At 39.2% G+C, this 17,718-nt stretch overlaps 1 protein-coding gene across 3 annotated transcripts in view; it reads left to right on the top strand.

Annotated features, from left to right (window-relative positions):
* The window catches only part of PSMF1 (proteasome inhibitor subunit 1), a 43,010-nt gene that overhangs the window by 16,059 nt on the left and 9,233 nt on the right, over positions 1-17,718 (top strand). The window lies entirely within an intron of this gene.

The following is a 17,718-nucleotide window of genomic DNA, read 5'->3' as shown; positions in this document are numbered from 1 at the left end:
CAGTTACTTCATTCCAGAGCTCTTTGTTTAGGCCCCAGGCCAGGCTTTTTGAGAAAATGCAGAGATGCAAAAGTACTTTCCCAGAGGGTGCAGTTTCGATGTCTTACCCATTTCATTTCAAGGTAGTTCCCTGATCTCACTACCAACTTTAGAAGTTCTCCAAAACAGCGTGGGGTAAAAGCAAGTCACATCAAAGGTCTTTGCAAATGAGGATGGCAGTATTAGGGACTGGAGACTTCTGCTCTGAGAAAGGAGACAAGGAGCAGGGGAGTCCTTAGTCGCTAGCTGAGATAGCACTTCCCACTTTGGAGCCCACATTGTGATAGTCGGGGTGAGGTTGTTGGCATTGATGGAGTTAGGGAGGAAGGTTGACTGTGGTTTACATTTATTAAATGCACATAATAAGCACTTAATGAATATAAACGACCATTATTTTATTCTGGTTTGTAATTTTATACCTTTGGTTAGCTAAAAATGGAAAATCAAGTTATTTTATACAAGTAATAATTTGCAAGTCTCTTTGGCAAAAATCTTAAAAAATATTGAGTCCTATGGAGAGTAGAGAATGATAAAAAGTTGAAAAGGTTGGGAACAGCTTCTCTAATCTAACCTTCTTATTTTAAGATGACTTGCCTAAGGTTACCAGCCACTAATAGAGGTATAGCCAGGGCTGGGCTCCTAACTCATTCTTAGCACTATGAACTAACCAGCATATGGTGGCAAGATTTAAGATTAAGCCCAGGACAATAGTCAAGTTGAAGAAGGTTGAAGAAGATTTTTAGACCTGAAGTAACTAGTAATTTTCAGCTATCTTAGAGCCACTGTCCATTTCCAAACAAATATGCTTTGAAATGTCCTTTACTGTATTGAGTTGGAATTTATAATCTAATTTACCTAATGCACATTTCAAAAGAAATTATTACACAGTTATAACTATAAGAGAGGAAAAGAATAAGATGACACACATATTTTAATGTATAGGTGCCTGATCATGAGTATACTAGAAAATATTAATGTTTACACCTGTATATGGAATTATTTTGAATTGCACAGTGACAAATGCTGGCTTATACAGATATATTATATCAGCCACTCATATACCACAAAATTATATTGCTGTTATTATAACCTGACTGTTCTGAAATAGTGAATAGCTCTTAGGAGAATTGCAAACAAAATAGTGGTTGGATGGTATTTCTTCAATTATAACATAGTTATTATATTCCTGGAAAAATGTGCTTATGTTAAAACAGTACAAGAAGTACTTTGTGTACATATAGAAAAATGACCTTATACTCGAGTAACTTATGTAGGCTTTTACACATTGTGTCTAACAACACATTCAAAAGTTGTGTGGGATGCAGCTCATTCTTGGTCATGTAGATCTCTGACATCTCTGCTTTTAGCCTATGAATAGCAGGGGGGTCCTCTAACTACTATGGCAAGCAAAACTCCCCCAAGGCTTCCACAATGGCACCTAGGCCCTGTGCCACCCTAATTGGGAATCGTAACCTGGATTCTAAAATTTTGGAGGTAAAAATTTTAGGCTTGGAAGAACTGAAAGAATTAGGAAATTACTATGTTGCAACTTGTGCTGAAACAAAGTTTTTTTGCCTTTAGAATTTTGGAGTCCAGGCCTATGATTCCCAATTAGGGTGGCACAGGCTCTAGTTAGAAATTATCAATGGTTGCTAAATCTGTTGGTTAAATGTTAATAGGGGACTTCATAACAGATGAATCAAGCTAATAGCACCTGAACCCATTGATCAATCTTAACAGAAAAAGTGGGACAGCCAGACATTAAGTGTCTTCTAATATTATACAGTAGTAAGTTCACAGCGACCTCAATCTAGATCTAACTCCCACTTTAAAAGTATAAAGGATAGAAGAATGAGTTAAACAGACTCATGAGGATATAATGGCCAAAATTAGAACATGGAAAATTTTTATAGGATAAATTGACCTTGATTTTTCATCAAATAAATGAACAGCATGGGGAGAAAAGGGAAAAGGAGACTGTTATTAAAAGAGTCATATCAATTTAATACAATGTTGGCCCTTGTTTAGATTTTGATTTAAATCAATTCAAAAAATCATTGTTTAAACATTTGGAGGAATTTGAGCGTGGATCAGGTATTAAATAACATTAGGAACTACTGCTAATTTTGCTAGGTAAAATAATTAAATTCTTTTTATGTTAAAAGAAAAAAAAGTCCTTATCTGTTACAGATAGATACGTGGGTGAAATGATATGTCTAGGACTTGCTTTAAAATTATTTCAGACTTGGTGCCCGTAGTCCAGTGGTTAGAGCACCAGCCACATACGTGGGGCTGGCGGGTTCTAACCCGGCCCAGGCCTGCTAAACAACAATGGCAACTGCAACAACAACAAAAACAAAAAATACCCGGGTGTTGCGGCGGGTGCCTATAGTCCCACCTACTTGGGAGGCTGAGGCAAGAGAATTACTTAAGCCCAAGAGTTTGAGGTTGCTGTGAGCTATGACGCTGTGGCACTCTACCGAGGGTGACACAATGAAATCTGTCTCAAAAATGAAATAAATAAATAAATAAAATAATTTCAGCCCAATGAAAGTATAAGATACTGAGAGAGGATGGTGTAAGTGAAATAAAAATGGCTGGCTATTGATAATTGTTGAAGTTGAGTGGGAGGATACACAGTAATTCATGATGCTATTGTTACTATTTTTTGGTGTGTTTAAAAGTGTTCTTAATAATGAGTTTTTTATGAATAGCAGTTCTTCACAAAGTCTTCTCCCAAAATAGAAGAGGAGGCTATACTTCCCAGCTTCTATGAGGCTAGTACAACCCTGGTATCAAAACCAAAGCCATCACAAGAAAACTGCAAACCAGTATTCTTTATGAATATAGATCTAAAAATCCTGAACAAAAACCAATAATCCCAGGTTTAGACAAAAATAACTGAGTGGTGGTATTGTAAAGGATGGGGTGAACTCCTGGGGTAGAGAGCCAGGGGCTTTTGCAAGCTGAAAGAACCTGAAGGGCAGGTTGGGCAGGGCTTGCTGTGCCTACAGCAGGCAGCTGCTCGGCTGGCACCATGTCCAGCCTCCCTGCCCATCTTCTGGGCCTAGTACAATATCTGTATCTTCCCCAAAGCCTTCCTCAGCCCAAAGACTCACAGCCTTCACTTAGCAAATGTTCCCTAAACTGAGGCCCACACCATTTGGTAATTTTTTACCTTGATACGTATTGTATCCTTCTACTTCCCCCTAATTGGGTAAGTTCATCTTGGACTGAGCAACCCACTTAACCACTAAGTTGATACCCTAACTACCTAGCCCCCAGCTCTACCTGCACTGCCTGTCCTTCCAGGGCTGTGCGTGGGACAGGACTTCAGGCTGCGATGCTCTTTCTGTTCTGCTCTCTGCCTCTCTCCTCATTCTTCAGCAGCCTGCTTAGTTAGCGGTCATTCCTTTTCTTGGGAAGCCTTCCCTGAATACCAGGTGTGGTTCAGGCTCCTTTTCCTATGTAGTTTCCCAAGTACATTGTTCATCCCTGATGAGATAAGATTAGCAGGAGGGCAGATAACTTTTTTCAGGCACATATTTTCTTTGCTCCTCTTTTTCACCTCTTTGTAGCTCTGTCTAAACCTGTGCCTGTGGGTCCTGTGTTCAGCTAATGATTGTTTTCCTGTGGGTTCAGGAGTTCCTAGGGCTGGGGCTGCTCTCATGTGGGAGACAGGTGAGTGAAATAGAGAAGTGCTATTACAGAGGGTAGCACAGAGCTTGTGCAGGGATAGCCTGGGAGAGGCCTCCTGGAGGAGGTGCTGCCTGAGCTGGGTCTTCATGGGGAAGAAACATACTCCTTAAGTTCTTTCTTTTTACCTTTTCATGTGTCTCAGTTATTACATAACACATTTCCTTTAGAGGGAAGGTTGTTCCAGGCTAAAGGAACAGTAGAGCAGAGGCACCAAGGTCCAAGAGTGTGAGACTGTCCCTGAAGTTTGACTTGAGAAAGACTGTGTGTCTGGAATCCTGGGAGATAATAGCTATTGAGGATTGGACCAGATTTTGGAAGGCCCATTATGGAAATGAAGTACATGAATCTCCCCATGGATACTTGGAAACCACTGAAGGATTCTTATGTGGTCAGCAGTACATTTGGCTGAAAAGCCTGGTGGGTTGGAGGGGGTAAGGCAAAAGAGCAAGCCTTGTCGCACTCTTTTATACCACTCTAAGCAGGCTGGACTTGGCCCCCTTCTTTCTACCACTGCACCCAAACCACCATGTCAAGGAGAGAGTATTTTATGGCAGTTAAGAGCACAGGCTCTGGAAGTTCCTCCCCTGGGTTCAAACCCTGAGCTTACAGCTTTCCTTGTCTCTCAGTGGGCACAGTCAGCCCCTCAGAGCCTTGTTTTCCTGATCTGCACCTTGGGTATAATTATGCCTGTCTCAGGTTTGATAGGACTGAATGTGAAGACGGATGTCACATGTTGAGCTCATTCCTTAGAACATGGTAAATATAGTCAAGAGTGGTGGTACGTACCTACAGTCCCAGCTACTTAGGGGGCTGAGGCAGGAGGATTACTGGAGCCCAGGAATTCAAGGCTGCAGTGAGCTACAGTAGAGTCACTGCACTCCAGCCTGCGTTACAGAGCAAGATTCTGTCTGAAAAATATAAGTAAATAAATAAAATACAATTTTATTTGTGTGTGTGTGTATATATATTACATAGAGAGAGAGAATGTTCAGTGAATAGTGGATCCCATCCAAGTAGCTGACAAAGATGAGAGTAAGACTAAGGGTGTAATGAGTAGAAGGTCCCCCAAAGACAACTTTGTTTCACTCTTTTAAATACATCGCATCTTTCCTCTGAGAAAGGATTTGATGCAGTGGAGCCACTTAGGTGTAAGAGTGAACCCAGACGGAATGTTGGGCAACTGCATTTGGGCTCAGGTCCAGCCCTTTATGAACTTTGTTTTGTTTCCTTTATCATCAGCATGGGCACTGTGCGTCAGGGGTAGAAATAACTTCCATTTCGTGGCTGTCCACTGTGCATTAACTGATGACCCAAATGCATTCGTTTATCACTATGAGATTGGTGGACTGCTACCTTGCTGCGACTAACAGTGGATGAGGGAGGAGGCATAACTTCCCAGTGAAGACTGGGACTTTCCCATAAGTCGGACTGGCTCAGCAGCTTATGCTTTCCCCCCTGCACCTGATCAGCTTCAGGTCATGTAGTAAGCAGTATGTACAAATTCAGTCCCCTTTTCTCTCCTCAATTAAGTCTTTCTCAAGCAGGCTTATCTCACAGGTCTAAGATGCTGAACTGGAAGAGATGGTTGGAAGAGCAGGCAGAATGGTTAGGAAGCTTTTCATCAGCCTTTAGTGAGTTGACAACCTATCAGATCTTTCCCATGTAGTTACCTCACTACACCCACCCCCACACCCTGCTCACTACCTGGCCAGTCCCCTTTGTCAGCTCAGATGGCTGTGATGACACCAGATACTTTTCCTATAGCTGCTCAACTACCACCTCCTTGCTCCACAACCAGCACTCGATAATTCTGCTTTTTGTTTCTCCCTTACGTGCCCAATTTTGGGGTAGAGCCACAGGTTGGGAAGGAGGGACTAAGAGCACGCAGCAGCTGGCCCGACTCTTGCTGCAGGGTGCTAATCACCCCATCACTGAACAGCCTCGCTGGAGCTGAGCAGAAATAGTCACCTCTGCTCCTTCCCATAGGACACAGTTATGTACCTCACCACTTACTTTCACACCCCCATTTTGCTTCTCTTTTACCTAAAAATTTCCAAACAAAAATTGAAGTTGGGATGTCTGCCCTAGCGCGTAAAGTCTTGTTTCCTTCAGTGTCCAGAGACATGTGTCCAGAGCCTATCAAAGGATATTGGGTCTGCTGTGATACTGGGTAGTTTTAAGCTAGGGCTATAGCTAGAGAGGACTGGGGGCGGACAGTAGGTTGTTCCTACTACTGAGGTATCAAAGAAAGAATTATTGAAAACAACCGATCTATAAGGGAAAGTTATTTTTCATCCCAGCCTGAACTTTTTATTGTTGTCATTATAGGGCTAACCCATTTCCCTTTGCTCATTCTGTCCTGAGATAGGAAACTATGCCACTAATCCTGTTTTCTGTTTAGAAAAAGCAATTTTTCCTATGCTTAACCAGCTTTACTAAAACTAAATCTTTAGATATAAAGCTTTTATTATGTCATTCTGAATTCATTTTTAATCCTGGTCTATATCTTTGTGTATTTTTAAATGTTCGAAATATTTTGTGTGGGGTTCCACATTTTATTTTTAAAATTTTACAATCCATTTATTAAAGCGCAAAACGTAGCTCTTTAAGTATCTGATACTTTATTTTACTAGCATGCTCTGATTCGCCTAGTCTCCATGCAGGTATTCAAGTACTTCTAATGTTTCATGGTACATAACACAGCTATAAACATCTGTATATATTAGGGTTTTTTTTTTTCTTTTACTTTCTTGAGTTATATTCCTTGTGCTGGAGGCTCTAAAACTTTATGGTTTTGGGAACTGGTTGCTCTGGCCCTCTTAAAAATTACTGAGGATCCCAAACAGCTCTTGTTTGGGTTATATCTGTCAGTATTTACCACATTAGAAATTACAAATGAAAATTTTTAAATATACATACACTTTAAAATAATAAACCCATTATGTGTTAACATAAATAATCAACTTTTATGAAAATATTGTCTCAAAACAAAAAATTAATGAGAAGAGTGACATTGTTTTATTATACTTTTATAAATCTTTAAGATCTGCCTTAATAGAAGACAGCTAGATTCTTGTTTCTGCTTCTGCATTTAGTCCATGATGGATATCTTGCTTTTGTTGAAGGCTTTCATAGATAGATTGTTGGAAAAGAGAACAGTTTAATAGTCTTTTCAAATAATTGTGGGTATTCTTCTTTGCTATTGCAGTAAAACTTGGCAAGTAGTAGTTTAAGGGTAAGTTACAAGGTGGAGCCCGAATTCCTATCAAATGTGATCTTTGTCCATTTGTTATATTATATCCACTAGTCTATCATGCCCTTCGAATGGATCTTTTACTCATATGTGATATCAGGAGAGCATGTATTTGGTCATTTGGAAAATGCTTATTCACTGAAATAAGATCTGTTCAAAGTTCACATCTTTTGTTATACAATATCAAAAAATCATATTCATTACTATGCTGATCTTACCAGAAAAGTCCTGGGAAGCTGTCAAGATAATGGTAAACACTAATTTTCAAATTGCTAATTTTTGCTTACAATCTTGACTTTTATCATTGGTAACAAACACCATGCATTGTTTCCACTAGGCATTGTTTTCTTTGAAGTAACAGGCTGACTTCCTTTTTGAAAAAAATGTCTGCTATGTAGTCTAGTCTGAGTAACCTTAGTTTGCGTATTGTTTTCAGTTAAAAATGGTCTTTCTTGAAAAAATGGTCAGTTTGGCTAGCAACTTAAGCAACTGCACAGGCACTTTTTAAATCATGACAGCCATTGTACTTGTGTACGTAATAGAAGTACTTTATGCATATTTCCCAATTGATGCAGAATATTAAAAAGACATATGCTCAAAGATTGAGATTTTATAAAACTTGATTATTTTTACTCCTTCATCAAGAATATTTTAAAAGAGAATTGTGTTCGCGGCCGCCGCCGCGCCGCCATCACTAACGCCAGCGCCGCCTCTAGCTCGCCGAGCTCCAGCCCAAGGAGAAGCGGGTAAGTGAGGAGGTCTTTATACCATGGCTGATACAAAGCAGACTGCCCGCAAATCCACTGGAGGTAAAGCACCCAGGAAGCAACTGGCTACAAAAGCCGCTCGCACGAGTGCGCCCTCTACGGGAGGGGTGAAGAAACCTCATCGCTACAGGTCTGGTACTGTGGCACTACGTGAAACAAGACGTTATCAGAAGTCCCTTGAACTTCTGATTCGCAAACTTCCTTTCCAGCGTCTGGTGCGAGAAATTGCTCAGGACTTTAAGACAGATCTGCGCTTCCAGAGCACAGCTGTTGGTGCTTTGCAGGAGGCAAGTGAGGCCTATCTGGTTGGCCTTTTTGAAGACACCAACCTGTGTGCTATCCATGCCAAACGTGTAACAATTATGCCAAAAGACATCCAGCTAGCACGCCGCATACGTGGAGAATGTGCTTAAGAGTCCACTATGATGGGAAAACATTTCATTATCAAAAAAAATTCTCTTCTCCCTGTTGTTGGTAGTTCTGAACGTTAGATTTTTTTTTCCCCATGAGGTCAAAAGATACTTAAGTATATGATTGCGACTGGAAAAATAGGGGACAGAAATCAGGTAGTGGCAGTTTTTCCATTTTCATTTGTGTGTGAATTTTTAATGTAAAATGCGGGAATGTGCAGCATTAATGCAAGTCAAAATGTTTCAGTGAACAAGTTTCAGCAGTTCAACTTTATAACAATTATAAATAAACCTGTTAAATTTTTCTGGACAATGCCAGCATTTGGATTTTTTTAAAACAAGTAAATTTCTTATTGACGGCAACAAAATGGTGTTTGTAGCATTTTTATCATACACTAGATTCCATCCATTCACTATACTTTTCTAACTGAGTTGTCCTACATGCAAGTACATGTTTTTAATGTTGTCTGTCTTCTGTGCTGTTCCTGTAAGTTTGCTATTAAAATATATTAAACTGTAAAAAAAAAGAATATTTTAAAAGAAACTGGATATGGGTGGGTGATGGGGGAGGCAGGACACAGTGAATACTAGGTTAGTGCCACGGTTTTCATTCACACTAAGGCATCAGCACTTCCACCCATTGTTGCTTTTGTACCATCAGTGCAAATATCTACACAGTAAAAAAAGCACAGAGCTTCTAAGATAAAATAGTTCTGACTGCATGAACCAAACATTTTAAATCTTTTTTTATTTTTTAAGTTTACTAGCCATTTAGATTTCCTGTTTTGTGAAGAGTCAATTCAAATTTCCTGTCCACTTTTTTATTGGGTTGCCTTTTTGTAAAGTGCAGGCATTGTTTATATACAGGGTGTCCGTAAAGTTTGTGTGCTGTTTACACTGTAAAACTATTTTAAATTACACATGAGCTTTATAGACACCCTGTATTCTAGATGTAAGTTCTTCATTAAATATATACATTACAAGTAGCTTGCCTTTTTACTCTGTTAATGGTGGTTTTTTATTAAAACATTCTTAATATTTATTTAATCTAGTTTATCAATGTTTTGCCTTTATGTTTGGAGCTTTTTATATTTGAGAAATCTTTCTACCCCAAAGTCATGGAGAAATTATCATATATTTTCTTGTAGAAGCTTTAATATTTTAACCTTTTATATTTAGATCTATAATCCATTTAAAGTAATTTTTACATGTGGTGTGATACAGATTTGTACTTTTTCGTATTGATATCCAGGTGGTCGGTCCAGCACTATATTTTGAAAAGAATATGCTCCATCTATGTCATCTTAATAATTTAAATTTAATTTCCATTTGTCATTACTTATGAAACTGTTCTTCCCTGTTCTTAAAATTTGCCCTCATTCTTATTCTCTGGGGGCCAAATAATACTGATCCCTTTCATTTTCCTCTATGGATAGTAAAGTTAGTTTAATGGTATTTAAACTGTTGGCTGAGTACCAGCTATTTCAGACAGCATGGTAAGTGTTTCATTCACATGCTCTTATTTAATCTCCTCAGCAACTTCATGAGATCAGTAAGGGCTATACCCATTTTATAGGTAGGGAAAGTGAAGTTTATATTTTTGTTTTGTTTTTGAGACATAATCTCACTCAGTCACCCTGGGGTTGGGTGCTGTAGTGCCATAGCTCACAGCAGCCTCAAACTTTCGGGCTCACGTAATCCTCTTGCCTCAGCCTCCCAAGGAGCTGGGACTGCAGGCACTTACCATAATGCCCAGCTAGTTTTTCTGCTTTTAGTAGAGACAGAGTCTCACTAGAACTTGTGAATTCAGGTGATCCACCTTCCTCAGCCTCCCAGAGTGCTAGCATTACAGGTGTAAGCCACCACACCTGGTGGGAAAAGTGAAGTTTATGTATAGTAAGTAACTTCATCTCAACCAGTAAGAAACAGAAGTTGTGTTATAAAAATGTTGAATTCTGCTTATCGAACCCTTCGTTATGTACCAGGCACTATGCTTTTGTAAACATTCTCATTTAATCTGTATGACAACTCTGTGAAATAGATACTTTTGTCGGTATTTTACTGAAGAAAAGGCTAGGACTTTCAGATTTTGTGACTTGCCCTAGGTCATGTTAAATGCTGAAGCCAGAATCTGAATCCAACTCTAAAGGCTTTGCTTTTTCTTATCCCCAAATCAATCTGTTTAAGGGTCCACAAGTCAGACATTGCACTAGCCACTGAGAATACATGATGAGGTGTAGCCTCAACCATCAGGAAATTCACAGTTGATTAGGGCTAATTGTGCTTAGCACAATTATTCACAATAGGGAATAACAGTTTCATAAGTAATGACAAATGGAAATTAAATTATTAAGATGACATAGATAGAGCATATTCTTTTCAAAATATAGTGCTGGACCACCTGGATATCAATATGGAAAAGTACAAATCTGTATCACACCACATGCAAAGAATCAGTTCTTTGCACATTAAGTGCAAAATATATGTAAAACAGTATCTTTTAATCATAATAGAATGAGGTAGATGTTGTTATCCGAGCTTTATAGAAAAGAAAACTGAGTCACTGAGAGGTTAATTAACTTGCTCAAAGCAACGTAGCTCATGAACATTAAAGAGGATTTAGTTCTTAGGGTTTCCTCCTTTTGAAGTGTATGTTGACAGTTGGTTCAAGAAAGATAATGTTGCTCAGACATCCTTCTCACAAGATGGACTGAAGGCTCGGAGGGAAGCTCCTCCCCATCCCAAAGCGGAAGCCAAAGCAAAGGCATTGAAGGCTAAGAGGCATCCAAGCCATACAAAAAGAGATCACTCACCTTCTGGCAGCCAAAGACAAGCTCTGGAGACAGCCCAGATATCCTCAGAAGAGCACCCCCAGGAGAAACAAGCTTGACCACTATGCCATCCTCAAGTTGCCCTGACCACTGAGTATGCCATGAAGAAGATAGAAGACAACAGCACACTTATGTTCATGTGGCTGTCAAAGCCAACAAGCACCAGACAAACAGGCTGTGAAGAAGCTCTGTGACATTGATGCAGCCAAGGTCAACACCCAGTTAGGCCTGATGGAGAGAAGGCGGTATGTGTTTGGCTCCTGATTATGATGCTTTGGATGTTGCCAACAAAATTGAGATAGTCTAAACCAAGTCCAGCTGGCTAATTCTAAATATATAACTTTAAACCATTAAAAAAAAAGGACAGTCTTATCTTGGCTTGAATTATTCCAAGAAGAAAGAGAAAATTGGTGTGGCTGAATCACAGTACACCAGTGGGGCAGAGAGATGGGAGGTGACACTGTGGGGTAAGCATAGGCCGGTACATGTAGAGCCTTGGGGCCAAGATCAGGAGCAGCAGGAAGTCACCGGATGGATTTAATAAGGGAGGGACTTCATATTGTTTACATTGAAAAAAAAAACAAAAAACTCTCTAGTTCCTTTGTGGAGATGGACAAGAGTAAAAATAGGAAGACCAGGAAGAGGCTGACATAGGCATCCCAGCAAGAAATAGTGGTGGTAGGTGGTAAAAGGTAGTAGGTAGGTAGGTGGATTCTGGGTATATTTGGAAGTATACCTGACAGGACTTGCTGATGGGTTGGCTTAATGACGGGAAGAAAAATCAAGGACGATGCAAGTTTTTTTTAGCTTAAGTCATTTCTAATTTGGGGCTACCATAACTAACGCTTCAGTGGACATACTTTTCATGCAACTTGGAGCACATCTCTGAATACTTCCTTGACATGCATTCTTATAAAATTGGTACATTAGGGAATAAGCCTGTTTTTAAAGATTTTGATACATACTGCCCGTTACCCTGGTAAACAGTTGAATTAACTGGCATTCTCACTCTTTCAATGTCATTTTACTATCCTTATGAATGCTGGGGTTTGTCTCATTTTTTCTTCTCAGTTACTTAGAAAAGCATTATCCCCATGACATTTGTTAGCTAACTGAATCCAAATTACAAGGATTTGGATAGACTGGTAGACTGAGGAAACAATTTGCAGCATATGTGTATTAAATTTCTATTGTTACAGAACAAATTGCCACAAACTTAATGGCATGAAACTACACATATTTATTAACTCATAGTTTTCTAGGTCAGGAGTATGGACAGGCTCAGCTCATTCAGGTCATTGGCAGAACCAGTTCTTTGTGGTTGTAAGACAGGTCCCATCCCTCCCCATCAGTTCTGTAAGAGCTCCAGATTTTTCCTCATGTGGCTGTCTCCATCTTCAAAAACAGCAATAATGTGTTGTTTCCTTTCTTCCCTCTCCTCTTCTTTCACCAGCCAGAGAAGTTCTCTGCTTTTAAGAGCTCCTGCTGTTAGATTAGCCTATCCAGATAATCTCCCCCTTTTTGAGACCAACAGTGTCATATAGCAAAACAAGCACAGGAGTGTTTCTTATCACATCATTCATAGATTCCAGGGATTAGGGCTTGTGGAGAGTTGAGAGGAGGCCAGATTCAACTACCAGAGTCTGCCCTCTGGCTTCCTAAATATGATATACATCTTTCTAATACCAGGCTCCCCAGAGTCTTACCTCATTATTATATCAGCTTATTCTAAAATGTCATCTAAATCTTATCATCTAGATCTGTTCACGCTTCACAGTAGTAGCACAAATCCTTTCTATCTGTCAACTAAAGAAATAAGTTATCTGCTCCCAGTGTTCCCATCATACTCTGGTGGGACAGACAGAGGGTAAGTTACCAGTTTCTAACATAGAAAAACCATGTGCTTGAAAGTTATTATATGCAGCTTTTAGTTACACTTCTCAGAAGCCATATCAACAACTGCAGAGGAAGATTAAGTTTTTAAAATTTGTTTCATTTGAGTAAATATTTTTGGCCATTAAAGATGTTAATAGCAAAGACAGCTTGGGAAAGGCAGGACTTATGTGGAGGAAAACACCGAAATTCAAAATTATATTTATAATAATAGAATTACATAAAAACATGTATGTAAAAGAAGCTCAGAGAAGAATAGCAAGAATAATCATTATGTTAGAGTCATATTAGAAGTGACATTTTTCTTTTCTGAATTCTTTATAATTTTTTAGTGTAATTTTTGTATAGCTTTTATTTCTCTTTTTCTTTCTCTTAAAAATCTTCAATTGCTTAGCCTAAGTGTAGTATTTCTCAACCCTTCTCAATCCCTGGTTCACCCTTGAACTCATATCCTCAGAGCAGGGAGAAGGGAAGGTTTATTGCTCTGTTTGATCAGGGCACTGTGACCGGTGCTATTCTTGTATATGTACACATGCTTCTCTGTAATTAATTAGCATCTCCACTTACCAATCCTAAGTATCCACACTTGGCAAAACAAGATGAATAAACCCAGACCATCAGAAATCCACAGCCAGACTTGTACCTTGACTTGGAAATAGCCTAGCCATTTGCAGTCCTCCAGCAATGTCAGATATGATCCCTGGGTAACTTATGAAAAATGTGGAAACTTAGGCCCCACCCTTGATCTTCTGATTTAGGACCTACATTTTAGCAAGCTCTCCCACTGGTTTGTCTGCACATTACAGTTTGAACAGCACAGGCTTAGGTGGTTCAAACAATGTTGTGGAATTAGGGATTAGGGTCTGAAAATATTCAGGTTGTTGATGCTGGGTGTTCCATGAAACCATAACTGGCACTCCTAGACAAGCCTGGTGTGCAGGTCGAGCGTTCATACTCAGCAATCAACTTTCGGTAGGCCAGCAACTACATTGAAGGCAGCCATGTTGGTGTTCTGTACTGGGTAAAAAGGTTCTGTAAAGTCCTTTAAGTGGCCTTTTGAAACAAAAATAAGGAAGTTCTGGTTTTGGAATAAGTACATTCCATCCTTTCTTGCCCAGTACAGTCTTCAGATTGGGAAAGCAGATTGGAGAAGACGAGAGTTTAAAGTACCGCCAAATAGGCAGTGAATTCACCATTTTTGCCCTCTAGTACCATCCAGTCTGAACTCAGAGAAACCCAAAATGAGGAAGTGGACATGGGTGTAGACAGAGAGTGCTCCAGAGAAGCCCTGCACTTCTGACTAGGGGAGCAGCAAAGGGGTCTACTAATGCTCAGAGAGGGTGGGGAAGGTCACCTGTTTTTATTTTTTCTTTTCACCATTCATTTGTACCCAAGCCTGCAGCAGTTTACAAACACCTAAACGGAAGGGTGAAAAACCTTTCTTTATAATAAGGGGACTTATAGTCTCAAGAGCATGAGGCAAACCACAGTTGCCGTGTTTCCTCCCTTTGTCTTCCTTCCACTTGATTCTGGACACAGGCACAGTGTGCCAGAGCAGGGTAAATAAAGCCCCAGCTTTCTGGCAAGAAGACCCAAAATGGAGCCCTCTAGGGAAATGAAAGTATCAAGGACACCACAGAGAGGAAAGGTCTCAGAAAGCACCCCACACAATTTTATGGCCCACACAAGAGCTGCATATAAGTGGATCTGATTATAAATAGCATGTCAGAGGCTCTGATTACAGACTATAGGATGACCCACTGTTAGGTCCCAGACTGGCCACTGCACAGCACTTATGTGGTATAGATCTGGGTAGTGTTGCCAAACCTCTAGAGACAGAACTGACATTGAAACTAGAACCTGAAGCCCAACAGCTGGTTGATTGCCTGTTATAAAATACTAGGATTTCCCCAAATTCTCATAACAAAATGTTGAAAATGTCTGGGATAAAGTCCAAAATTACTAGGCCTAAGAACTAAGAAAATTTCAACTCACAAAAGGACAATCAACAGATGCTAGTACTGTGATAACACAGATATTGGGATTATCTCACAGCATTTAAAGCAGCTATTATAGAAATGCTCTAAGAAGTAAGGGCAGACAGTCTTGAAATGAATGAAATATGAAGTCTCAACAAATAAAAGGAGAACCAAATAGAAATTTTGGAACTGAAAAATCCAATAACCAAACACCTCACTGGATGAATCAGTAACAGAATGGATTTGACTGAGGAAAGAATCAGTGAACTTGAAGATGGATCTGTATAAATTGTCCTATCTGAAAAACAGAGGTTAAAAAAAATGGAAAATAAAGGCTTAGGGGCCTATGAACAATTATAAAAGGTCTAACATTGGGGCTATTGGAGTCCTAGAAGGAGAGGGAAATGAGTGCAGTGCAGAGAAATATTTAAAGAAAATAATGGCTGAAAACTTCATACTTGGCAAAAAGACATAAATCTATAGATTCAGAAAGCTCAGCAAACCATAAATAGGATAAGCCCAAAGAAATCCTTGCCCAAACTTATCATAATCAAACTACTGAAAAGTCTTACAGACAAGAAAAATCTTAAAAGCAGCTAGAGAAAAACAACATATTGCTCCTAGAGGAACAAGAATTTGAATGGGAATCATTCAGTCATTCTCATTAGAAACCAGGAAGGCCAGAAAGAAGTAGAGCAACATTCTTAAAGTTTAGAGCAAAAAGAATTGTTAGCCCAGAATTCTATATCTAGTGCATATTTCACCTTCATTTCTGAAGAATATTCAGATATTCCTACTGAAAAGGAACAAAAATAATTCATAGTTAACAGACTTCTCAAAAGGAATAATGAAATGGAAGAAGGGAAATGATAACAGATGGAAACTTGGAACATCAGGAGTAAGGGAGAAGCAATAGAAATAGTAAATATATGGGTAAATATAATACTGTTTTCTTGAATTATCTAAAGTATGTTTTATAGTTGAAAGCAAAACTTATGAGATTGTTTAATGGGGCTTTCAGTGTATGTAGATGTACTATATAACAACTGTAACATAAAGAGGGGGGAGAATAAAGGGACCTAAGTATGCTAGTAAGGTTTCTACTTTCCATTCAAAATGGTAAAATACTGCTTCTAAGTAGACTGTGAAAACTTAAGTATATATATTGTAATCTCTTGAGTAACCACTTAAAAAACTATATAAAGAGATATAGTCAAAAACATAAGTTAAAATTGAAATATAAAAAGAGTAAACAACAAAAATGAAGGAACAATTGGAAAACCAATTAATAAAATAGTAGGTCTAGAAATCTAAACACAACAATAATCACATTAAAAATAAATGGTCTCAACACACCAATTAAAAGAGCATGGATTTTGAAGGAGGGCAGGCATGGTGTGAATCCTATCTTTGCCATTGGTCTTGTGTAAGAAACTAACTTCTCTGGGCCTCAGTTTCTTCATCTGTAAAATAACAATAATAATCATAACCAAAAGAACTTCTACAAAGATGAAATAAGGTAATGTAGTAAGGGGCTCAGCACATTGATCTATTAAAAATGTAAGAGAGATGGCTTGGCACCTGTAGCTCAAGTGGCTAAGGTGCCAGCCACCAGAGCTGGCGGGTTCAAATCCAGCCCAGGCCTGCCAAACAACAATGACAACTACGACCAAAAAACAGCCAGGCATTGTGGCGGGCACCTGTAGTCCCAGCTACTTTGGAGGCTGAGGCAAGAGAATCGCTTAAGCCGAGGAGTTGGAGGTTGCTGTGAGCTGTGATGCCGCCGCACTCTATCCAGGGCAACAGCTTGAGGCTCTTTCTCAAAAAAAAAAAAAAAAAGTAAGAGAGATACATATTTGCTCATAAATGCAGAATATCTTTGGAACAACATGTAAGAAAAACTGGTGTTATTATTTGTCTTTGGGAATACCTGGTGGGCTGGGAAGCAGGGATAAAAGGAAGATTTTTGACTATTACAAGTCCACAATCTTTACAATTCTGAAATCACAAGAGCTCTTCAGGTGTTTGCTTTGTAAGCTTCATGGTAAAACCTAACCTGAAATGGCACAAAGTTCCTTATATATTTCATTTATCCCACTTAAGTGTTAATATCTATTCATTTTTCAGAAATTTTAGAGCATTGGTTACAGAGTGCTTCTTGGGTGTATTACACAAAATATATTCCACCTAACTTTTCTAAAATATGAAAAATACTAAATTCCAAAACAGATATAGCCTGAGATTATGAACCTGTATACCTTTTTTATTCATGAATTTGCAAACTGTGACTGCATTACTTGAGAAAGTTAAATTTTAAAAATTAATCTTTTAAAAACGAAATTAAAAAACGCCTAAATTTGGCACAGCATCTGACACACAGCAAGCTCTCAGTAAATAGCAGCGGCTGCTGTTAATTCAGTTCTTCCAGGCCTTCCCTGTCAACAAACCTGTTTGTGTCCAAAACTGCATTTTACCGTCATGGCAGCCCCTGTGAATGTTACTTCTTAAATTTTATCTTTTAAAAGACTGAAGTACAGAAGTTTTGTGTCAGACGCCCGCCAACTAGCTAGATAATCCCAAACCCAAAGTCCAGAGCACATCTGCTGACTGCCATCCTGAGGCCTTTCTATCAATAGTTTAGGAGGCCACCTCAGCCATTAGAAAGATGTCAGCTAAATTTGTGTGCCTAAGAGAAGTGTGGTTTGTTTTTTGTTTGTTTGTTTGAGACAGAGCCTCAAGTTGTCGCCCTGGGTAGGGTGCTGTGGCATCACAGCTCACAGCAACCTCCAACTCCTGGGCTCAAATGATTCTCTTGCCCCCACCTCCCAAGTAGCTGGGACTACAGGC

Source organism: Nycticebus coucang, chromosome 21 (genome assembly GCF_027406575.1).
Source record: "Nycticebus coucang isolate mNycCou1 chromosome 21, mNycCou1.pri, whole genome shotgun sequence".
Classification (NCBI taxonomy): domain Eukaryota; kingdom Metazoa; phylum Chordata; class Mammalia; order Primates; family Lorisidae; genus Nycticebus; species Nycticebus coucang.
Note: the sequence above shows the minus strand (reverse complement) of the source record. Positions and strands in the feature narration are given on the sequence as shown.